Source organism: Stegostoma tigrinum, chromosome 26, assembly GCF_030684315.1.
Source record: "Stegostoma tigrinum isolate sSteTig4 chromosome 26, sSteTig4.hap1, whole genome shotgun sequence".
Classification (NCBI taxonomy): Eukaryota; Metazoa; Chordata; class Chondrichthyes; order Orectolobiformes; family Stegostomatidae; genus Stegostoma; species Stegostoma tigrinum.
The window spans coordinates 8,276,996-8,301,979 of NC_081379.1; the positions used below are offsets into that span (position 1 = coordinate 8,276,996).

At 40.2% G+C, this 24,984-nt stretch overlaps 1 long non-coding RNA gene across 1 annotated transcript in view; it reads right to left on the bottom strand.

Annotated features, from left to right (window-relative positions):
* Positions 1-447: 447 nt before the first annotated feature.
* The window catches only part of LOC125464365 (uncharacterized), a 57,770-nt gene continuing 33,233 nt past the window's right edge, over positions 448-24,984 (bottom strand). Inside the window, exon 3 of the long non-coding RNA XR_007250004.2 lies at positions 448-3,358. This is a non-coding gene — a long non-coding RNA (uncharacterized LOC125464365). The remainder of the gene's footprint in view (positions 3,359-24,984) is intronic.

A 24,984-nucleotide genomic window follows, 5' to 3' on the forward strand; every position in this document is an offset into this window, starting at 1 on the left:
TGCTGTTTCTTTTCTCTTAGTGTTCTTTATCCTTTTTATTGGAATTCTAATTTCTGATAGTCCAATTTTAGTCTCTCCACAGATATTCCATTCAGTTCATCATCCTCAGTTTCCACCTCTTTTAAAGTTTCAGGTTTTCTGGCTTTTGGGCTAAATTTAAATATTGAGTGCCTCATTAATTTTTTAATTGTTTGAGACACATAACTTTGAAAACCTCAAAAGTACATTCCCCTAATTCTGCTAGACAGTGCTTGCATTGAATTCAGACATTTCTTTACTGTGATAACAAGGTGGAGAGCTGGATGAACACAGCAGGCCAAGCAGCATCTTAGAAGCAGGAAAGCTGATGTTTCAGGCCTGGACCCTTTTCTGATGAAGCGTCTAGGCCTGAAACATCAGCTTTCTTACTCCTAAGATGCTGCTTGGCCTGCTGTGTTCATCCAGCTCTACACCTTGTAATCTCAGATTTTCCAGTATCTGCAGTTCCTATTAGATCTGATACAATTTCTTTACTGTAGCAGTGCAAACTCAAGAAAGCATTTTAGAGTTTGTGCAAAGTCTATTGAGGCTTATCTTGACGTCAGGGTAACCTGCTGCATCTTTTGACTAAATCCTATGTGTTGAGGCAAAATTCTCACTAGAGAGTGGTGAGTAGCCTATTATGGGGATTATTGCTTGTTAATGACCTTATTAACTGCACATCTCGCTCCAGAGATCTGTAATAATATCTGAACAGGCTGATAAGAAAACATCTATCCTACCCCCCCAGCTGTGCAATTAGATGTTGAAAGTTCTTCACAAGGAAGTTAGGGCGAGTAGCTGGCAACTTCAGTTCACTACTGGCTGTGAAGAGAGACTCCATGTGTCGTGGAGAATGACCAGGGGACGTGAAGAATTCTTCAAGAAGTTAAACTTTTATTTGCAAACAAAAGCTGTGACAATCAGAAAATGGTTTCCCGATCGCCCCCCGATCCTCGGGGCTTGTCATCTTTTATACCTTTTCAGTTATCATGCTCTTTCTCGGGTTATCAGCATAACCAACTGTGTTAATTAGCGTTATCTCGCCAAGCTATTCGTCTGCTGAATCATCTCTGCTACAATTATTTCTCAAATTATTAGACTATGATTATTTTCTGCCGCAATGGTCTCCCACTCCACACCTAATCTATTACAGTAGGTCATCATGGCCTTCAATATTTGAGATTACATATTACATGATGGTACTATGCTAATCACACTGTGCTCCCATTGTTCCAGTACACCTGGTTCCACCTAATGCAGTGCCATCTAATACCACCTAATCTATTACATTATGTCATAATGGCCCTCAGCCTGTTTACCTTTACGTCAGGTGATTTGACTTGACTAACCTACTCTTACTGTCTTCCATTCATATATACTTAATTTGTTCTACTTAATTTGTTCTATGTAGCCTTATGTCATTATCTTATTGCTTTGTATGTTCCATTTTATTTTCCATACATGTTACTCACCACACAATTGCATATCAGGGTACAATGCATAGACACTCACCTCTTGCATCCCACATCCATGGACATTGGAATCCAAGATTTGCCAACTCCATAGGATTGTCATGGTACCTCTCCAAACATGAGGAAGTTGAGGCATAATTGCTGGATACATGGAAAATAGCACTGAAAGCTGCTGCAAGGGACACTGTGCTCAGGGACAGGCATCCAGCTAATGGATTGGACCCAGCTGCAACTCAAAGCTCCTTGCTTGCTTATTTAGCACATAACTGTAAGTTTACAGCATCTCTGCCCTGACTTGCCTTGTCATGCCTTTTAGCATAGTTGCATGACCAAGCTTGCCTTGCTAGTCAGCAGCTCTCAATGAATGGGCATACATCTTGCTGTATGGCAGTGTGCTACATCAATCCAACACTTGTACCATGTACCTACATCTCACATGGCAAACTCACTGTATATGTAGCAAACAAGTAGGCATGCAGAAAATTCTTACGGGAGTAGCCCATGCGGAAACCTGTTAGTCAGGTGTCCCAATACAGTAAGTCAAGTGGAGCCTCCAAGCCCAGTCTAGGGGATTGGCCATGGTCAGGTTCTCATCAGAACGTCCATAACACTGCAGTTGGGAGTTGGTAATGGTCAGCACTGTGGCTCCATAGTGGCCAGTCCACAAAGGACAGGGCTGTAAGCCCCTAAACCCTGGCAATTCTAATGCATTGGGTCCTTCTGAGTTGTAGACTTTCTGTTCCACTCATGGCTGACCACTTCTTTCAGCACCAACACCTTTACACTCAGAGACCTCGAACAGAATAGGAATGCCTGAACACAAAGGGCAACAGTGTCACTGCAATGCAATACTTTGTTTATCTTGCTTCCACATGCTGCAATAGGCTGTTAACACAGCTATCAATCCATGGTCCATTCTGTACGGACACGAAGTCAGGCATCATCCTGGCACTGTCATAGCTGGAGCTTGAGAGAGAAGCAAAACATTATTGTAAAACTAATAATATTTATGCTTACATGGTACTTTATATATGGTATGCTGTCACTTGTGCTACAAAGTGCCTTCAAAAAGTCTTTCTTCCCATCTTTCCCTCCCATAGTTTCATAATTGTCCCAGGTTAGGCAGCTGGGGAAGGAACCTGCCAGGCAGTGAAGCCCATTTCCTTGGAGGTTTGGTCAGGCAATCCCAGGCCTTTTAATTATGGATGGTTCTGACGTACTGAGCATCTGTTTGTCAGAGGGAAGTGTCAATGGTTGTCAGCATGGAGGTGGAGGGTCCAGCCACCACTGGAGTGTTGAGAGAAGACTTATGTAGGGCCTGTGCATTGTTCCAATTCTGGCTGGGACCCTCCTGGCACCACCTGTTTCCTTGGGAGGAAGGACCATTGGCTGAAGTGATGGAGTGCAGATGAGGGTACTGAGCCCAGCTCTCCATAGCAGCAGCCAGATGATTGCACACTTGAGGCAACTGGGTCCACACTGTGTAGCCTCTGGGCAAAAAGGACTATTGCTTGTCTGCTACCCTTGTTTTCCCCACTTCATTTGGATAAAATTCCCCGATTACTTATAATAGAGTCCTCTCCTGCCTGGGGCTGCACAGGTGCTTTGTGTCCACGAGCCCTCCAACTACCAATGTCTTGGGACATTTCTTCCTCAGCTGGCTGTGGAGCTGTCGCAGTCAGATGCTCACCAGCTTGAGCTTTCAAATTTCCTAAATGTAACATTCCCATCCAGGTTGCAGTTATCAGAGTAGACAGGATGCATGAGGCTGCATTGTTGATGCTTCCTCCAAGGCCTCTGAATTCAATTCCTCAGAGCTTTTTGGAGGTGGTTTCTGACACAGCAGGTCATTTTTCCACTGGTACCTGTGAGACACAAGGGAGAGGAGGTATCATAGCATTGTGGTTAGAAGTGGTGCACAATAAATGACCCTGACAGCAGGGTTAATATTTGATTTGATTTATAGAGACGCATGTATCGAGGTACAGTGAAAAGTATTGTTTTATATGCTTTACAGGCAGATCATATTAGACAAGTGCATCAGAATGCAAGGTCAGTGTTACACTTGCCGAGATGGTGCAGACAGAGATTAATATTAACATTTAAGAGTCCATTCAAAACAGTGGGGAAGAAGCTGTTCTTAATCCATCTGTACATGTATTCAATTCTACATTGTCTGACGGATGGGATTGTGGGAGAGTCTTTGGTCATGATGGTTGCTTTCGCGATGCAGTGGGAAGTATAGATGAAGTCAACGTGAATGCTACAGTGGAATATCATGCCCCAAATCATTAAACTCCCTGGTGAAAAGGGATGAAATAGTTTCTGTTCTTTATTCAGCCACACGCCACCTTAGACGTTCACAACAATGTTAAATGAAATTTGAAACCTTTCACTTGTGTATCCTTTCTCCTGGGCCTAATTGAACGTCTTTTAATAGGAGTTAATTTAACCAGCTTTCTTGAGTTAACAAAGAATGAGTTTATTAATTACAATACTCAAGAAAAAATACTAATTCTATACACACAGAAACACAGAGTGGAAAAAGAGGCAAGACTAAATTAAACTAAAAAGATCAGTCTCCGAACTGTTCATGGAGAATGAACTTTTGAGCATTGCAGATGTTGCAGTGAAGGTTACCAGTAGCACTGACATTGTTATTTGAACAGTCAATTTCAATTTTTGAGTTTTGCAGCTTGGTTGAGATTGTTATATTTGATTCCTTTCGACCATAACTGAGTTCAAGCATACATGATGACAGAGAGCATTTTTGTTGCCCTACTTCCAATTGTGTGACCTGTTAGCTAGTTGACATCTGGCACTCAGTGACTAAAGGATAGTTCTTCAACTGTGATCTTCAAAATAAGCTAATGCTTAAACCCAGTAAGCATAATTAACTCAAACAACTAGCACATAGGAGAACATCAGTCCCAATTGAACACTCCATTAGAATTGAAATTGGCCTTTCACACCTGTCCTTGTATAATGTTCAAAGGGAAAAAACAACACCATATGAACCTGCAGTTTGGGCCTGCTGTTGAGCAGGGGGTTGTCAGTCCCTTATTACCTTCGTAGCTATAAGAAATCAGAGTCTGGTCTTTTCATTTTCCTCTTTCACCTATGAATGAGTTGCGACATTCCATGGGCCGTTCTCTCTCTTCTGAAAGCCATTTAATTTACATTCACGGCCATTTTAAGCCTTATCAAAACACTTATATGAAACACATTTTGGAATTAAAAATGTCCATAGTATTGCATGGTTTTTGACCAGTCATAGAGATAGTAACACTTTTTCTACATAGTCAAAAAAATGTGGGTTGAAATTCCAATTAAGCACAAAATCTATTTCAGGACCTGATGAGGCACTACACTGTTGAACATATTGTCTTTCAGACAAAATGTTGTAAGGATATGGACTTTTGAGCATATTTTTAGGGCTGAAGCATTGCAATAATTTACTGACCCCAAAGTTTTGTTAAAACATCTATCTTAATGGAGTTTTACAACTTTCAGTGTGCAGATGCTGGTGTGACCTATATAGGCTTATGTGAGCAGAATTATTGTTATTACTGAGGCCCTGTCTGCTGTCTCACGTTGGTGGAAAAGATCTCAAAACATTTTCTGAAAAAAAGAGCAAAGGAGTATCTCGTGCTCCATTTCTTCCTTCATCAAGGTTGATTTAAAAAAAACAGAACATCTCTATCATTTGTGAGTTGTTGCTGAGATGCAAGAGTGGCTGGACTTCAAAGGTATTTATTGGATGTAAAGTGCTTTGGAGAATCTTAACAGTGTGAAGATGACTGTGTTATTTATGTCTTTTATCTAATCAGGATGACCCACTTGTTCAGGCTTTGGTTTGCAGGAATGTTCTTTTGAAGTTGAGCAGCAAGAATCCTAGTCTCCAGTGATAAATGAATCTCTCTGGATCCCATTGTGCTTGAATTAAGGTCTTACATTATAGGTACACATTTCAGGTAGGAATCTTTTGTGGTGCAGTGACAGTAACCTTACCTCTAAACCAGGAGACCAAGGTTCAAGTACCACCTGCTTCACAGGTATGTAATAACATGCCTGAATGGGTTGATTAGGAAATATCTATACATTTCAGGTCAATGATCTTTCAATCAGAACTTAGACACTTATGTCATTATCACTAGCCTTAAATTATGGAATCACTGTAGCTGAATAGATTGCGGGCAAAGTATTTATTTTGAAACAGAATTCAAGATGCAAACACTGAATGTCAAAGGTAAAAAGGGTTCATTTTTAATAAGAAGACATTGTTTGCTTTGTTTCACAAACATTGCAGTCAGGTGAAAAAAATAACATTTCCACTGCGTCAGGTTCACAACTATCTGGTTGAGGATTGAGAATTATGTATGTCCTGGTTCTACCATTTTGCCTGAGCCAAAATGCTGCAGAGTGCACCGCTTGCAGTGGTAACATGAACGATAGTGTTGCCAGGACAGCAACATAGAATCAATTACACAAAATTATTACCATTTCTGGGAGTTTTCTTCTGGATGACCCTTCCAAAGGGCAACTAAAAGAACGGGCTAGATCTCCATAAACTGGGAGAAGATCCAGCGGACTTTCATTTGGCAAATGAACAGAAGGGTTCGTGTGAACTGCTGGCTATATGCAAGTTAGACACTATGTATATTTGGAAATGCGGTAGGAATGTTCCCCTTACTACGCAGCTCACTTTTGTAAACTATTCACTACTTATGTGTGTCTTTATTTAAGTTGTGTTACATGTTCTGCTAAATCCAAGCCCTTCTGATTTGTCCTATTCGCAATGTATGTTATTATTTGCTTTATGCAGTTAACGTAAAAGTTAATACAGCTTGAAGAAATTTCCTGCTTTGTCCTACATAGTGAATATAAACTGGGGATATGTAGCTTGCAGAGCATAAGCCACCTATGTTATGCTGATGTAGTTGCCGAAACATTTGAGACAGCCTGATATTTTATAATGTGTAGTTCTGAAGTTCTTTTTATTTATCTGACAGTGATTTAACATCACACTGAACTTCCCAGGGGTAGACATCAGTGATTTTTTTTCCTTTCTTCCTCTTAGTCTTCAGCCTGAGGCTGATTCTAGTGTATCAATTTAGCTAAGCTCAGTTATCAGATCTATGACTTTCTTTGTCTGCATGGTTCAGTTTTATGCTTGACTATTAGACCAACAAACTCAACCATGACAATGGAAAAGGATACAGTGAAGGAGAGAGATGGATTTCAAAGCATGAATGGATTCTTCAGCATGCATCTCCTCTGAAACACTTGATTAAGAGATTTAGAGGCTGTCAGTCACAATTTATAAAATGACTCTGTTGATGTGAGTTCTAATTGTGATGTAATATAACACTAGTGATTTTACAGACTGAGTCATAATGCTATGACATCAGCTGATGCAATTTTTGGATTTTGATTGGGTGATTAATTGGGCATGTTTTGTGTTGAAGAATCACCAATGTGAAACGAATGACTTGTATCTGATTTACACCTATCACCTGATCCTCTTTCTGTCTTGTGGTTGGTTGACTATGACATCATAAGAACTAAAAAGGTAAGAGAAAGAACTTGCATTCATGTAGAGCCTTCCAAGTTCCAAAGCATTCCACGATCAATGAATTACTTCAAAAAGTATAGTCACTGAAATCGGCAAATACAACAGCCAAATTATTCACGGCAAGTTATCACAAACAGCCATGAACTTATCCAAATGTCTTTTAAATGTTGTAACTATACCTGCATCCATGAATTGTTATAGACTACTAATCGAATTACAGCCAGATCTACAGTCTTCCGAGGTATCAGCAGCAAGTCTGGGTATAAAGCAATTGAAATCAACTGCATATCACCTGCAAACACGGAACTTTGGAGAGACACTCAAAGCCATGACTAAGGCATTCTGTCATGAAGACTCATAGAACTGGGAGAAAGGATTAGAATTCTTACTACTTACTACCAGAAGTTCCCCAAATGAATTTACTGGATTCAATTCATTTGAATTGTTTTATAGCTATGATATCAGAGGTTCACTAACACTAAATTAAGGAGACGTTCTAAGACAAAATGACCAATTTCAATGTTAAGTTACATGTGTGTGGACACTCTCAGGAGCATGTAAAGCAGCACCACAGCAGTTTAATTTTCAACGGTAAAAAACGTAAGAACAAGCAGACAAACATTCCACAACTAGAACACTTCAAATAGCAGATTAAGTATTTGCATTACAGTCTTTGCAAGTTGAAGCTCTGAAAGTAAGATTCAGTGGTTGATACAAGCTAGTTAGGAGAGTTAGTAAAATGACTTTTCTGATAACCAGTTCTTTGTCAAGAAGATCTATGTCACAAGTATGTTGAGAAGGTTGAGTAGGAGAAAGAGTGTCAGGTTGGATATGGGATGTTGAAAGTGATGACAACAGATACATAGGAGGACAGGTAGACAGTTGGTTTGAGAACCTCTTGTAATTCAACTAACCAAGACAGAAATTGGGACAGTTAGACACTGTGTTCTGCTATTTAGAAGAAGGATAACAGGACGATTTGGTAATTTTAAATTGACTAATGGAATGTGTAGAGATAGACCTGGATGAACTCTGTTAGCTAGGCACAATATAGATGTAACAGAGTCAGTGCATATAAAACAACATCCTTATCCGCTGAACCCAGAAAAATAAAAGGTCAGATGGAAACAAAGATTCTATACTGGAAAATCATTTGACTGAACTTAGCCAAAGCAGGTTGAGTTTACTGATAGTTTTATGCCTCACTAGGGTTGTGTGCTTGAGAGTGAGGCCTACTAGCCCTGAATCTGTCATAAAAATTAAGTTTTTAAGAAGTATGGAGAATTCCTCAATTTACCTGCCTTTTAATCCCAGGTTGACAAAGGTTTCTGTACTCAACAAGATCTACTATTTGATTCAACTAAATATATTCTAACCATATTTGAAAAATCATGAAACCTGTTTTCAAACCCCTGCACAAATACAGGCAGGAAAAGATAAAAAGCACGAGTCTTATGAGAAGAGCAAAAAGATTGAGAAGGCTGTTCAATAGAACCAGTCCACAGGGCTCACCAAAATGTTTGTTTTAGCTTGTCAGAACATTGCTCTTTATCCTCCTTTTCAGCTACTTTTATTTGCTTGCAGGAGGCATAGGGTGGCTGGTTCAATCATTTGTGAAGAAGTCACAACTACGCCTATTTCAGGTTTGAGGTAGCTTTTAACTGAAGAAAGACAAGTAGCTGATTGGTGACTAAGTTTGGTCAGCGTTTCCAATCTTTGAAGTGAAAATTAGGCACAGAATTTGCTCTCTTTTTCCAAGAAATAGCTTGTTAAATATTCAAAGCAAATCAATTTTTATTCTAAGAGTAACCATTAGTTTTTAAGAGTTATGGAATGGCAGGTCAGAAGGGTTAAGTGGAGTGTACATCCTGCAGAAGTCCCCAGAATCTTGGTGTTTGCTAATTGGTGTTCCATTTTCAAAACTGGTGAGGTGACAGTTCCTCAGGACAGTTCAACCAGAGCCAGATTCATGGCACCACAGGCAACTCAGCTGCATGTGGGAGGAGGAAAAGGAATAGATCAATTGTGATAAGCCACTCTTTAGTCAGGATATCAGACAGGCATTTCTGTGACAGTAAACATGACTCCAGGATGCTGTATTACCTCCCCAATGCCAGGATCAAGAATGCCACTGCAGCTGTTGGACATCCATCTGTAGGAGGGTGTTCAGACAGAAATAATGTTTCGGGATAAGTCAATTGAGATTCAGTGGCAGAGAATGCCAGGAAAAAAAATTCCAAATGGAGAAGCCACCATCAGTAGTTAACTTAAAACAACAATGTGACAATGTAAACTTCGCAACTTTATTAACTTCATGGATTGAAAGATGCAGTAATAAATCTTTTTTTGGAATAAACGGTTTCTTGAGATTAAAAGAACAATGAGAAGCTGTTAGAAAAGGAGTTACGGTAACATCGAATTAACCATTCCTGGGAAGGAGTTACAGAAACAACATAAAACAAGCTGTTTCCTTGAAAAGAAGATATGACTTATTTGATAATCTGCTGCCTCATGACTAATGGGCAATTAAGACCTGCCTGTAGAAGTAACATTCTGAAATAAAGAGGTTAATTGCAGGAAACGCAGAGTTTTAAACAGACATTCACCCTGAATGTAACAAGGAACAAAGGGACTACTTCTAGTGAGAAGGCAAGCTACAGATTTGAGGTCTCCAAAAGTATAATCAATGTTGGGGATGACTCTTTTCAATCGATAATGACACACCAGAAACTTGACAGAAAGAAAACTGTATGAGAATCCAACATAAGAACAACTCAACTGCAGAACTTCAATCAACAACACTGCACAAGGATCGAACCATGGAAACTTCCACAGACTGTCCAATGTTAGTTGAAATCCTGGTCAGATCTTACCATTAATCAAGTAATAGCTAAATTGGGTTGCGAGACCTATATTTGCTTACTTAAGGGTCTTATTTTGGCTGCTACATATAATAAAGTCTAAATTACTGTTTCAGTACTTGATTGTCTGTAAGTTTCCTAATGATTGCCCAAATTAAAGGTAACTCTTGGTGATTTTCTCACAATAAAAATTAAGGTGCTAGCGGTTCTAAAGCCAAGTATAGAATGGTACAAAGTTGGTCAACAAAGGCTGAAAACTTAACAACATAAAAATCAGCAATAAATGACAAAGGATTAATAAGCAGGGAAATTTAACAGACAAGTGAAAGCTAACTAGAAGCAAAGAACATATTTCAGTTTCCATACCATTTGTAAAAGAAGCATTAATAAAGTGAGCAGTGGTCCTGTGGAAAGCAGGTCTGAGGAATTAATAATGATGAGTTCAGAGAGACAGCCCTTGATACAGCCCCTGACGGCGTGTGGCATCAAAGAGCCTATCTCAACAAAGAATCAACGAGAATCAGTGGGGGGGAATGATTTCCACTTTTGGAGGTTGGTCAGCTCAGCTTCAGGACATCTCTGCAGGAGCTCCTCGGGCGAGAATTCTTGGCGCAACCACCTTCAGCTGCTCCATAAATGACGTCCTTTCAATCATAAGGTCAGAAATAGGGATGATTATCAATGATTACACAATGTTCAAGAACATTCACAACTCTTCAAATACTGAAGCAGTCCATGTTCAAATGCAACAAGACCATGCTTTGGGCTGAAAAGTGCCAAATAAGCATTCATGTCAAATAAATGCCAGGCACAATCTCCAATAACAGACAATCTAATCACCGTTTCTTGACATTCAATGGCATTACCATCACTCAATTCCCTCACTATCAACATCCTTGGGGTTACCATTCACCAGAAACTCAACTGAACTTGTCACATAAACACATTGGCTAAAAGGGCAGGGCAGAGGCTAGGAATGCTGTAATGAGCAACTCGCCTCCTGACTGCCCGGAGCTTGTCCACCACCTACAAGGCAGAAGTCAGTGGTGAGATGGGATACTCCCCACTTACTTGGATGAGTGCAGCAGCAGCAGTCAAGAAGCCTGACACCATCCAGGAGAAAGGAGTTTACTTCATTGACACCAGGTCCACGATCATCCACTTCCCCTGTCACTGATATAAGTAGCAGCAGCGTGTACCATCTACGAGATGTTCACTGCAGAAATTCACCAAAGATCCTCAGACAGCACCTTCCAAACCCACAACCACAGTTATCTAGAAGGCGAAGGGCAGAAGATAAATGGGGACACCACCACCTGTATGTTCACCTCTAAGCCATTGGCCATTCTGATTGGGAAATATATCGCCAATCCTTCAGGGTCATCGGAAGAAAATCCAGGAATTGCCAGCGTAATAGCATTATGGGTCTACTCAAAGTACAAAGTACAATCACCGCAACAATAAGGTAGTTCACCTCCATCCTCTCAAGGGCAAAGTTATGGGCAATAAACGTTGGCCAGCCAGCAATGGCGAAGTCCCATGAGAGAATGAAAAAAAAACCTCAAGGAGATGGTAGATGCACAAAGTAGATATTTTCCATTGATCTTCCACTATGGAGGATACAAGTAACCCAGGAATAGATGTACAGAAATAAAAGGAAGGGAACAACTCAAGAAAATCACAATCACCCAGGGAAGTGGTATTAGGCAACCTTTTGGAGCTATGAGCTGAAAAGTCCCCAGGTATTCTTGGAATTTATCTGGGGGCAGTCTTAAAAGAAGCAGCTAGTTGATAAGACAGTTGGTGTGTTAGTTATTTTCCAAAACTCCCTCAATTTGGGGTAAGGTGCTATCATATTAGGGAATTGTGAATGTAATTCCTTTATTCAAAATGGAAGGAAGATAGATAATAAGAAACTATAAGCCAGTTAGGTTAGTATATCATTGGGAAGATGCTGGAAGCTATTAAAGATGTCATAGTAGGGCACCTAAAAAGAAGGTATTGTCAGCTGCCATCGAGAAAGGGAAATCTTGTTTAACCAACTTATTGGAGACCATTGCAGTAGCAACACATGACATGGGCAAATGGCTACACATGGACGTCCTGCACTTATATTTTCAGAAGGCATGTGATGAAATTCCATGTCAAATGTATTGTGGAACATATTTGCATGGACAGAAAATTGGCTAGCTAACAAAAAATAGCAGACAGAAGAGGGCCTTTTTCAGATTGGCAAGGAATGATAAGTGTTGTACCACAGGGGTTACTGCTGGGCCCCACTTTTGACAGATAGGCAAGGAAAATGTCTCAGAGGACCACGAGCCTTTGGAACACTTTTGTTTTGGTTGAGAGATAAACATTCTTCCGTACACCAGAAGAACTGCCTTTCTCTTTTTTTCAATAAGCATTTTTACATACTAAGTACACCTGAACAGCCATTTGGGACCTTAGCATAACATCTCATCCCAAAAAATGGTACTTTGAGCAATGCAGTGATGCTACAACTTTTAAACTGAATTAGTTTTATTTCCATTTCTGTAACTCAGCAAGATGAAGAACAATCCATTTTAGAAAGACATCCAATTCAGAATGCACCTCCAGAATTGTCAACCAATTAGGGAAACTGGGTGAGCTTATGAAGCAAGGGAGCAAAACCATGAAGTTTATTGGAAAGCTTTATTTTTGGCTACGTTGGGAGTGCTCCTGAAATTAATGGCAAAATATAGCAGATCAAAATAAATATGTGATAAGGATGAATGGAGATACATCACAGAGATACCTATATCAGAGTCTCCACAACCTTCCCATGCAATGTCAAATGTTTGCTCTGACAGAAGCAAAGCTTGTCAACTTAGGAACATAAGAGCAGCAACAGACCATTCAGGACCTCCAGCTAAATCATGGCTGATCAAATATCTTTATGTCCTTTCCCTTGATATTATTAGTGTCTTGAAATCTACTGATCGTTATTTAAAATACTCAATGACTGAGTATTCACAGCCCTCTGAGGTACAGAATTCCAAATTTCCATAACCCTCTTCATCTCAGTCCTAAATTGCTTGCTCCTTAACCAAAGATTGTGCCCCCATTTTTAGAATCACCACGGGAAACTTCTTTCTGCATCTATTCTTTATGAATACTGTTTCATTGGGACAACCTCTCATTCTTCTAAACTTTAAAAAACTTGGTCCAGTCTCCTCAAGATCTCCTCATAGAGCAATTCTGCCTTCCCAGGAATTAGTATGGTAAACCTCCATAAGACACCATCTACGGAAAGTGAGGGGTCCTTATCTTGTGAGTTTATGTGGCTCAAAGCTTCATACAATGTTCCATGTGCAGTTTCATCAAAGTTCTACACAATCGAAGTAAGACATCTTTATTAAATAATGCCTACTCAAGGGTCTCCTCCCGCTGTCTGAACTGCTGTACCAGTAGCAAGCAGGTCAGTAGCAGGTAGAAAGTACAAAAATCAAATCCTATCAGGCTCCCAGTGGGTTGGATCCTCCACTCAAAGCCCTTCTATGCCTGAAGGACTTGGCATCCAGAATAAAATAGGCTAGCTGAGAGTCATTCTTTCCTCTCTTAGCCAGAGATGCCTTCCCTATGACCCTAACTCACCCTCACAGTTGGTTCCTTTGGTCTCTGGTTGGGTGCATTACCGCAGCTGTCATAAATCCCCTGTCTGAAGGCAGCGTGAACTACTGTTAACTGCTTATTAACTGCCAGTTCTTGGAAACGGGACAGAATTACCACCTAGTTTGATTGTTCCTGGGAAAATCCTGTCGCTGGCTACATAAGTTCCAGACTGGAGCTTTTATATGCTGGCCTTCTTTGAAAGAAGTGACTTGGAGCTTTCACTAGCTCTCCAACCAGTGGGTGAGACCTTTATAAACTGGGAGTAAATGTCATCCACTCTGGATCCTGTGTGATGTTCAAATTATTCCATGTCCTGGAAAAATGGCTGTTTCTTGTGAAAGTCTGACTACACAGTTCTCATCAAATAACGTGCTTTTGCTGGAAATTTAAACTTGTGGGGTCCACTACCTTAAGAACCATAGAATGATTATAGAACAGGAGAGAAGCAAGGCTGGCCAAACAGAGGCAGACAGTAGAGATGAGTGCAGAAGTGGGAAGGCTTTGAAGCCGATTGGAGCCTAGGGCATTAGGGTAAGGCGCAACAAAGGTGCATCAAAATTTAACTTTGCTGTTATGACTTGCGCACTTGGTTGTGATGCAGGCAACATGTACAAAATCACACTAGTGTTTCCTCTCGTGAATGTGCGCTGTTAAAATAATTTGTAATTACAACACCTGCATTACATTTATCAATGGTGACAGGCCTTGATACTAGCACTCATTGAAGCACCAGCATTTTGCTACATTGTAATATGTTTATTAATAAAGTGATAATCCTAATTAAAACACTGAGATTGGAGTTGTCCCATTGTCAACATTTCCCATCTGGCTTGCTCACCCTCTATACCTAACTTAGCCTGAAAGTGTAGGAAAAAGGAAACATTTGTAGATAACATATAGTAGGATACCTCTGGATGTGAGATTGCTCACTGAGCTGGAAGGTTAGTTTTCAGACATTTTGTCACCATTCTAGGTAACATCAGCAGTGAGCCTCTGATGAAGCGCTGGTGTTATGTCCCGCTTTCTATTTATCTGGTTAGGTTTCCTTGGGTTGGTGACATCACCAACGCAGGAAATGACATCACCAACCCAAGGAAACCTAACCAGATAAATAGAAAGCGGGACATAACACCAGCACTTCGTCAGAGGCTCACTGATGACGTTACCTAGAATGGTGACGAAACGTCTGAAAACTAACCTTCCAGCTCAGCGAGCAATCTCACATCCAGAACCTCAATGTGAGCTACAAATCTTCTCAAAACTCACTAGTAGGATACCTCTGTACTTACTAACACACCAGTCTTCCTTTGCTATCAATCATATTTTAGTAGCAGAGATCGCAAGTAATGATGGACTGGAGATTTAGCATAGAATTCCCACTGATGTTACATCATGAATTGAAAATGATGAGCTGTGGGCAGCAATCTCCATTCATGATGTCACAGCAAGTTCTACACAAAGTGACTGTCTCCCAGTTGCCTCTTGCCAGCAATATATCATGACAGTGAGAACAACAATGAAGTAAGTCTGCACAAATATTTCTTCTTAGGCCTTTTAAAAAAGATTTTGTAGGGTCATTCAACAGAAACAATTTTTGAACCTTTGGAATGCAACCTAGGGTAATATCAGTAGAGCATTCAAAAGATAGTAATGCTTCCTGCAGGGTACCAAGCACCTTTGCATGCGTTGGGTTGTAATCTCTGGAATTCCACACAGTCCTTGCCTATCCTCCAAACCTATACAATTTGCTTCCTTTAAGAACTTCTCAAAATCCACTTCTTCATTCAACTTTTTGGTCATGGTTCTAAATTTCTTCCTTTTTGTGTAATGGCATCCCTTACCATTACTCTTGCATCTTAACTACCTTAGAACATTCTGAATGTTAAAGGTGCTACCAATATCATTGTATTGTTGCTATCACTGCCATCACTATCAATTAAGGCTAGGCAGTCAATCGCCACAAAAAAAAAGCCATTCTCTGCTCCAGAGTCAGCACTTGGTTTGCCTGAATTTCTAGTTAGATTTTAATTCTTTTTCAGGCTTCACAACAAAGTAAATAAAAGGATCAAAATTGACCTTTCAAGCAGCAGCTGTGATTGGTTACAAAGGCATTTTGTAAAGGGGGAATCAAATTGCCATTACTAAGGTTTATTTCTGGCATGCACCCAATATGGTCTGCAGAATGTTTTAGTAATATGGTAGGGGGCTTATTTCCTCTCTGGAATGAGTCTGTAAATGCTGCCCACCACATTGGACCCCAAAATGCCCATTTAATTATACTCAGTAGAGCTGTCAGCTCTTGTTGAGTTTCAACAGGCAGCTTGCTTGCCTATTTTAGAAAGATGAATAGCAATCTAAATGCACATCCTGGGAGGAATGAAGTTGTAGCTAAGAACAAAGACAGGGAAGTGATTGCTATATATGCAAAGTTTTGTCTTTCCCTGGGCCCACCACAATGCTTTAAGTTTGACATACTTACAGTGACTGCTATTTGAATCACTGTGGAATTTTTAGCAGAGAAGGTCCAAATTCAATTTGGCTTGGCGCGTCCTAAGACAAGTCTTAATCACCAAAGTCTCCCTTAGGTGGCCACCAGGAACGCCCTTTATGTCATCCAATGCAATTTTGAGCATATTCTTCAAGTTGTCTTTGGGGCAGTCGATTGGTGTCCAAGATTGCTTCCAATGAAATGTCTTATGCTTGAAAACAAGTGCAACAAGTTCCAATATATCACTTATATCCAGAGCACTTTTGATCCTTTTGATATGCTAGGCCACTTTGTATGAAAGGTACAGGAACAGAAATTTCTGGAAAAGCTCAACAGATTTGGCAGCATCTGTGGAGAGAAACCAAAGTGAACGTTTCAGGCCGAGTGATCCTTCCTCAAACCTCTCTCCTATAAGTTCTAAGGAAGAGGAGTTATGTTGCCTTTGGAGGGAATACATTGTCGCTTTACCAGAATGATGACTGAATCTATTAGTGGATTTTTTCCCCTCCTTTTAGGTGGCATGAAGCGGGAATAATTGGGTAAATTGGCCATGGAGATATACTCATCCCCTTTTCACCTATTAAGTTTTGGGTGAGAAGGTTCATTGGAGACTGTCCAATCCACTGCCAATTAAGGCCCATAAGTGGTCAATTAAGAGCTATTAAAAGGACCTCACTCACTACCTCCTGACTATCTGCCTTTCTTATAGGTGAGAGGGGTAGCTGATTTCCTGAATGGGTAACTGGGTGGGGTGGTACCCGCTGTCTGGGGAAAATCTGTGTCCAGACGAACTCCCTCCTCGCTGTTGGATTTCCTGAGAAGTAGGTCTTAACTGATGATCTTTGGCATTCATGAATTGTTGGCCACAGCTTCAGAGGATCAAGATGCCAGTGTCGAGGCCTGTGATTGACCGAGAAACTTGCCAAATACAGCTCTTAAATTGATTGGCACACAATAGATCAAAATTTCCTCTGATAGGTGTGGGGTATTGGTTTACATTTAACATGCCTACCCATTGTTAGTTCCAGAAAGGGAAAATTGAGGCCTAAGAATGAATTACAAGGTGAGATTACACAAACTAAGGTTTATTCCTGGAATTTAGAAGGCTAAAAAGTGAATTGTTTGATAGTACTTAAGGAAACCAATATAAAAGATTAAGAGAAAATGTTCAGCTGTTGGGGAACGAACAAAAAATTAGAGACTGGCCTTTTTCAGGTATGCATTAGGAATCTCTTCTACACAAAAATGATGGTAGAAATTTGATCTGTCAAATGATGATTGATTCTTGGATGCATTTTGTTCATTTTAAAGTTGTGATGGTAGATTTGTTTTTTTAAATTCATTCACGGCATGAGGGTCTCACTGGCCAGGCAGCATTTATTGCCCATCCCTAATTGCCCAGAGGGATGAATGCTTTGTTGCTTTACCAGAATGATGACTGACTCCATTGGTCGATTTTTTCCCTCCTTTTAGGTGGCAATAACGTGGGAATAATTGGGCAAGTTGGCCATGGAGCTATCCCCTTTTCACCTATTAAGTTTTGGGTGAGAAGATTCATTGGAGACCGTCCAATCCACTGCCAATTAAGGCCCATAAGTTGTCAATTAAGAGCTGTGGCTCTGGAGTCACATGTAGGCCAGACCAGGTAAAGATGGCAGTTTCCTTCTCTAAAGGACATTAATGAACCAGATGGGGTTTTCCTAACATTCAACAATAGATTCACAGTCATCATGAGATTCTTAATTCCTGATATTGATTGAATTCAAGTTCCACCATCTGTCATGACAGGATTCAAATCCAGGTCCCCAGAACGTTATCTGGGTCTCTGGATTAACAGTCCAGCGATAATATCACTAAGTCATCGCCTCCCTCTTAGCTAAAGGTATTAAGGGATAATGGAATTGGGTCATATGGGCAAGGAAGAACAGCAAGTGACCTGACCTTTCAAACATGGTCTGCCACTGGATAAGTTCAAATGGCTTAACTGATTTTAACCTCAACTCTACATTCCTGCATATCCCTGATAATCTGTCAGACCCTTGGAAGAATCAATCTATTCTGCCTTAAATTTTTTCAAATCTTCTAAATCCACTGCTTTTTGAGTTACAGAATTCTAAAACTCAGGCTCAGGAAAAAAAATTCTCATCTGTCTTAAATGGGCAACACCCTGCTTTTAAACTGACTCCTTGTTTCTAGATTCTCCCACAAAAGGAATTATTCTTTCAACTTCCATCTGGTCAAGTCCACTCAGTATCTTTTTTGTTTCAATTAAGTCACCTCTGATTCTTCTAAACTTCAGAGCCTGTAGGGCCTTTCCTCATAAGGTAATCTATTCATTTCAGGTATGAGTCTACTAAATCTTTTCTGAACTATTTCCAACTCATTAACATCCTTCTGTAAGTACGGTGACCAGTACTTTACATAGTACTTTGGATGCTGCCTCACCAACGTCCTAAAAAACTGAAACATAGCCTCTGTCCTCTTGCAGTCACAGATCAACTATGATCTATTAAAATGTCAGAACAGTTCTAAGCAGTTAAATAACTTCCTCCTGTTCCAGTGTAAAGTGGGTCATACCATACTATAATCCATCCACCCAGGCTGAGCCTGGGCAGAAAATAAAGGGGCTGTCAATCTGCTATTGTTCTTTGTTGTTACTGCCCATGAATTATATCTCAGCAGGTCTGCTTTTAAAAAAAGTGTCCTGGCTGTTTCCATAATATATAGTTACTCCCATGGTAAAGATTAACTTATCTGTTTGTTCGCTTTGTTGTCGCCCACATGATATGTCTGTTAAGATCTGAACTGAAGTCTAAGTTTGGAAGTTCTAAAATGTGATCCCAACACTTGTCCACCTAGGTTGTTGCCTAGCTGTAGGAATAGAGAATGAGAAATAAATAATAGCTGTTAGTCTGGCTGCATCATGCCAATGGTTCATTGCCTCTTGCTTGCTGTATTAATGATCAAATCGACATGATTTTGGTTAAAAGGGCTTTTATTAATTGGCTGAGTTCCAAATCAAGATCTAAACAAAATTTCTATGCAAATTCTACATCCATAACAATTAAATGCACATGTTTTGTTTTGAATAATAGACAAACTGAATGAGGCAGCCCTGTGTAATGCTCTGTAGGCCCGTTCCTGCGTGACGCTGTTGCTGGTTTCACAGTCTCCACTGCACCAACACTTTCATACACAACTAATTGCTGCCTACCTCTTAATCTATTATGTGTTTTCCTTTTTGTATTTTTGTAGCTACTCTGTTCAATTGGTGTCTCCTAATTAGTACTTCTCAATTTCTTTCACCTGCTCCTACAGCAACCCTACTTAACAGCACCTTGGGAATACTCTCACTGGTTGGACAACTGTGCTTCAAGAAGGCAGCTTATCTGCACATTCTCAAGGGCAAATAAAACTGGACAGACAACCCCTATAAATAGGCATTGGCAACATGATAAACAATTAATCTGTGTTCACAGACAATCTTTCTGCTGCCTGCTATTGCAGTGATTTCTGGGTTTGTCCAATACCACCTTGGGTTTTCACTGGCTACAAGGGGCCAGAACTTCCTAGTATCTAAAGTTAACTTATATTGTTTAAAGGCACATTGAACATTTCAAAGTGGGGTGGGGGTACATTGGCATGGAGCAGATGCTGTCTGTTGTGCATGAAGAGTGAGAACTGGCAGAAGATATGAAATGAGAGGCTCCAGATTTTCAGACGCCACATTGTAGGCCTTGCTTAAGGAATTAATGAGATGGAAAGGAAGAGAAAGCTCTTATAAGTTGCAGTGGGCATGAGGGGAAGCAGGAGAACCTCCAGACAGACTTAGGAGGTACTGGGAGCACATAGCTGTGGCGTTCATGTCACGAGTCGAGCCTGACCTTTTCATGAGTCAAGTTGCAGCAACTGAGGTAGCACGGCATTTGAGCACTCATGACAGGCAGACATAAAGACAGGAATGAAGGGAATGCACAAGGATGATTAGTTTATGTGTGTAAGTAATATGGCATGATTTCACTTAGAAATTTGATTTATAATGTTTACTTTCATATTGTGGGATGATTAGTAATCTAGGAAGTTAACAATGGGTCAGTTGATGAGTGAGGATGTGGTTAATGGTATTATGTTTCAAATTAGTTATTCACGACAGAAAGAGGCTTTTGAAGGTGTGTCCTTCATTCCCCCTCTTCTTCTTCATCCTCCTCCTCCTCTTAATGGTCCTGCTGCATAGCTGCTCTCACTACAGCTGATGGCAAGGGTGATCCCCTTGTGGTAGCTAGGGAATACAGAATGCAGCAGAACACAATGTACCTTGACACTTACTCTGACAAGTACTGCAAGGTTCCCCCAAAGTGGTCCAGGCAGAATGCAAAATGTTTCAGTATTCTAACAGCTTACTCCATACCAACAGTATGTGTGTAACCATATGCATTAATCCGATCATGGATGAGAATATTTGTCAGGAGGCTACATAACCAAATGACTCTTCAACGAAACTTCCAAGACAACTAGCCTCCTGCTATTCTTTTGGATTATTGATCTTCAGCTCTTGCATTGTACTTACACCCATATTGTAAGGTAAAATGCAAGCTTAAGCCTTCTGAGCACCACTTGCTAGGATCACAAATGGCAAGGAAAATGTAATCAGTTATGATCAGAAGGTGGTTGCTCTGTGTTTATGCTCTTGTCCCTCCTTCCTTCCATTAATGAATGATCAATTTATTTTTTAGTGGTGGGGAATGAATGACAAAAGAATAAATAAAACTAACATGGCTATCTTAATATGGGTTTATAACTTCAAAATTGTGATGACAAATACAGAACTTTTAACCGTGCAAAATCATACATTTCAAATGGATTAACAACTGGGCTTGATATTCAGTGTCATTAGTACCAATTTTACAATTCCCAACTGTGGCAGCTGTTTTTTCCAATACTGTTCCCAGTAGATTAGCTTAGTTAGTGTATTTACATAAGTGTTACTCCCATTTAACATGGGTATAGCACATTGTGGAGGAGGCAGCTACTGAAAAAGCAGAAGCCTTTAGAAGGGCAAGAATGACTGAAGACTGTACAAGTAAAACTGAAGAGGGATGGATGAAATGGGTTTGAAAGTAAATGGTATTGGTTACGTTAAACTGACTACCCCGGTGACTGCAAGGGATCACTTTAGTACACAGTCTCATTTCAAGACTCAAACTGATGTTTCTTGGAATACTACTTAATTTTGTAAGAAACACTTTGGGCTGGTCCAATCCTTTTTTTGGATTTTATTTTTTTTTGACATCAGACGTTACTGGACTCCCTAGGTAGGCAAATTGATTGACATGTTCTAAGTTACTTCCATTTACCAAAATATTGTAAACCAGAACAAACATGGCATCAGTTTTCTTGTAGTTGAATGTAAGCCCAAATCAATACTTCAACTAAATTAACATTTTATTGGATCATCATATGCAAGAAGATAGATAAAATTTGTTTTTAAGTAGCTAAAATTTGGGAAATGATCAAGAATATACTTAAATATTATAAACAGTGTTAGTTCTATAGCATCAATCCACTAAATAATATAGTAATCCTAAAGCACATAATCTCATCACATTTATTTAATGATAGTGTCCTGCACTTAGTAAAAATATGACTGGCAGTTGCTCTTAACTGACACATTATTCAAAGCTTCTGTTTCCTCCTATCTTCCTCGAATACAAATCTGAGTAACGGCATTTATTCTCACCACATTCCGAAATTGCAGTGAGACCTGAACTATGGATCAGCGAGTCATAAGAACACCGTAGAAACTCCAGTAATATGTTGACCACAAACTTTGAATTCACTGAGAGACCCATTAAACAAATACTCGTGGCCATCACAAAACCAATTCCACAAGAATTCAGGCAAAAGTCCTGCATCATCAACTATGACGGACTGGGCACATGCATAGCTAGGCAGTGTTTTCTCTGCCAAGTCCTACTTTCTCAACTCTCAAAAGGTCAGCTTCCAGGGGAGGACAAAGAAAACACTTCAAAGACATTCAAGTTCTCCTTGAAATGTGGCTGCATTAGCAGTAATGACTGGGAGGAATTTGCTACTAATAATTCAAAATGGTGACAACTGGCCATCAAGTTGGACCATGTTTTGATCGCAAACGTCTTAATATTGAGGCAGAGCGGAGACAGAGGAATAAAGAAATGGTAGCAAATCTTGCGTACTAGTTTGCAACTACCTCATGGAACATCCTGCCCAAGGTGCCCAAACAGCTGTGAATCTACAAGCAGTCTGTTCAGTCACATGAAGAGCCATAGCGGAAATTCGTGACCCTGACCAGGTATCAGTATGAAATTGAAGGACCACAATGACCACAACCACGACTGATATCAAACTCACTTGCAGAGTTATATAATGTCTATTTGGCACAGCTTCTGGCCAGAATTTTCCCATTTGAAGGTAAAGAATTAGAATGAATGAGTTTCATGGTGCCTTTTCTGCCACCATTCAAACGCATTATCTTGCACACGCATGTGCTTTTGACCTCAATATTTACGCAATCAAGATGTTGGATGTATTACTTAGTGAATTAAATGATAACAAGACAGAAGTACTCTCCACTGCCAGGATCTTCTAGATTCTAAGACTCTGACAGCTTATTTACAGCCCAGCTGGACATCACTTCAGATGTTATCAAAATCACTTCAGAAGCCATTTCATATAAAGCGAAGCTTGATGGCTGGCATAGCCATTCTGTCTCACTCATGAGACAAGCTGCCCAGTGCCCAATCTATTTTACCAGTTGAGTCTTTGAGCTATCAAATTCCTCAATTGCAAAGAGGAAGATTGGACATGTGATGTTAATAAAGCAAGTTGCTATATTAATGAGATGGAAATGTATGGAGACAAGCTTCTCATTGGCCAGTAGTGAGATTTTGAACTTTCCATCTGAACCTCTCTACATGTTGAGAGTCTGATTTTTGCACTCTTGCATGATTAAGTCTTCTTTCTTGTCACAATCAGAGAAGGAATATTTTATCCTTATTATAGAAATTGGCCTGCATATTCCTTGGTGAGTTGTCCTCCTCCTGACCCCCGCTCAAGCTGTAATGATCAAGTCAGGAGTGTGACTGAGTGTTCACCACTCTCTGACAGGCACAGCTTCCAGAACACTTAAGATGCTTGACACAATCCAGGGCAGAGCAGTTCACGTGACTGTCACATTGCCACTGAAATGAACATCCATCCACTTCATCACTGGTGCATAGTGGCTGTATACGTGTAATATACAATATGCACTGAAGCAACTTGGAAAGTAGGAAGGACAAGATTACTTTCAAGAGTACCACCTTGCCCTACCACTGAGAAGGATAGAAAGAAGTGTCTTGGAATCATCATTGCCTTTAAGTTAATTTCCATATTTCACATCATCTTGACATGGATGTATATTGTTGCTCTTTGTTGTCACTGGGATAATACCCTGGAATTCCCTACCTCAAACTATTGTTGCAGCAACACCATCACAAATTCCATGGCAGTTCAAGGAGAAAGTTTCCCAATTCTGGCTTCGCAGGACAAACGACAAAATTGGGCCTTGCCATTGTCATCCACATTCTAGAAACAAATTGAATAAAGAGCTGATGATCCTAGAACTGAGTCTTCACAGTACACCTGCTAAAATCTTGATATTGTTCTTATTCACATTCCAGGTAAACAAGGCAAGCGTTGGCAACAATAGTCTCGTAAGGGAAAGGATGTCAGGATATGGCCCCTACTTTGCTGATGATGAAGAATCATCGGAAGATAAAGTAAGCATAATTAGAATGAGGGAAGATTTCCATAGGTTCTACTGGACAGTGGACCCAGCAGCCCTATGGTCTGGTAGGGCTATGGTTACTTTACACTTCTATTAGTATGGTAGTCTCTTCCAAAAAAAAAGGTTTTTTAAACTTAGTTCCCTTTTCCTGCTCCTAATTCAGCTGACATTAATTTACATCATACCCTGACAGCTATTTTGGAGACAACGGGGCAATGTAATGCTTTGGCCATTCTGCCCAGCTTTACCAGGTACTGAACAGCGAAACAGGACAAAAACAATGAAGTTCAAAATTTATTTTCAGAGGCCAGGAGGAACAATAGTGCTGCTTGGGGTTCCACAATAACATCCAATAAACAGTGAACCCTTTAGGACTCAAATTACTAGGGGCATGTAAAAACACCCACTCCTTAGAAAGGGACACATCCTCCGGCTGGCACTACTGGGTAGCCACCTTACATACGCACATCTTACATAGTCACCCAATAGTTAAAATCCAGCCTAGGATGTTATTGAATTACATGTATTTTAATGCATTATGTAATCATTCCAAGGGCATGATATTAAATCGAAGTTTGGCAAATTGCTTGAATTCTGAACTAGAAGCTTACAGTCATTGCTAGTGTTTTGCTGAGGGTCAAATCCACTGATGTCTTAAGACCAACTCTGATGTTACATGTTGGAGCAGAGACTGCAAAATTTTGCTTCCACACCTGGGGCTCCCTATACTCAGTGAGCTCCTGATTTAAATGTGCTGCTGTCACCAGATTCTAAGTGGAGGCCTGGCAGTCCTCCCGAGGAAGAAGAATGACAAATCAAGCGTTTTTGGACACTGACGGAATCGTGATATATGGGAATAGGGTGGGAAAGTACAGTTGACGTAGAAGAATGATCATTGGTGCAGCAGGCTTGGTGAATAGTACACCCAATTCCTGCTCCCATTTCTTGTGTTCTTTTGCTCTAATTTGCTGCTCTTCTTTCACATATTGCTTGGAGGACAGAAAGACTCCATCTGCCTGTAGATTGGCTTTTCTAGGCTGAATGTAAAAGGTGAGAAATCAACACCAATTTTAGGATAAAAGCATTAAATTACTTGAGAAAACTTGCCTGTCAGGCAGCCGCTTATG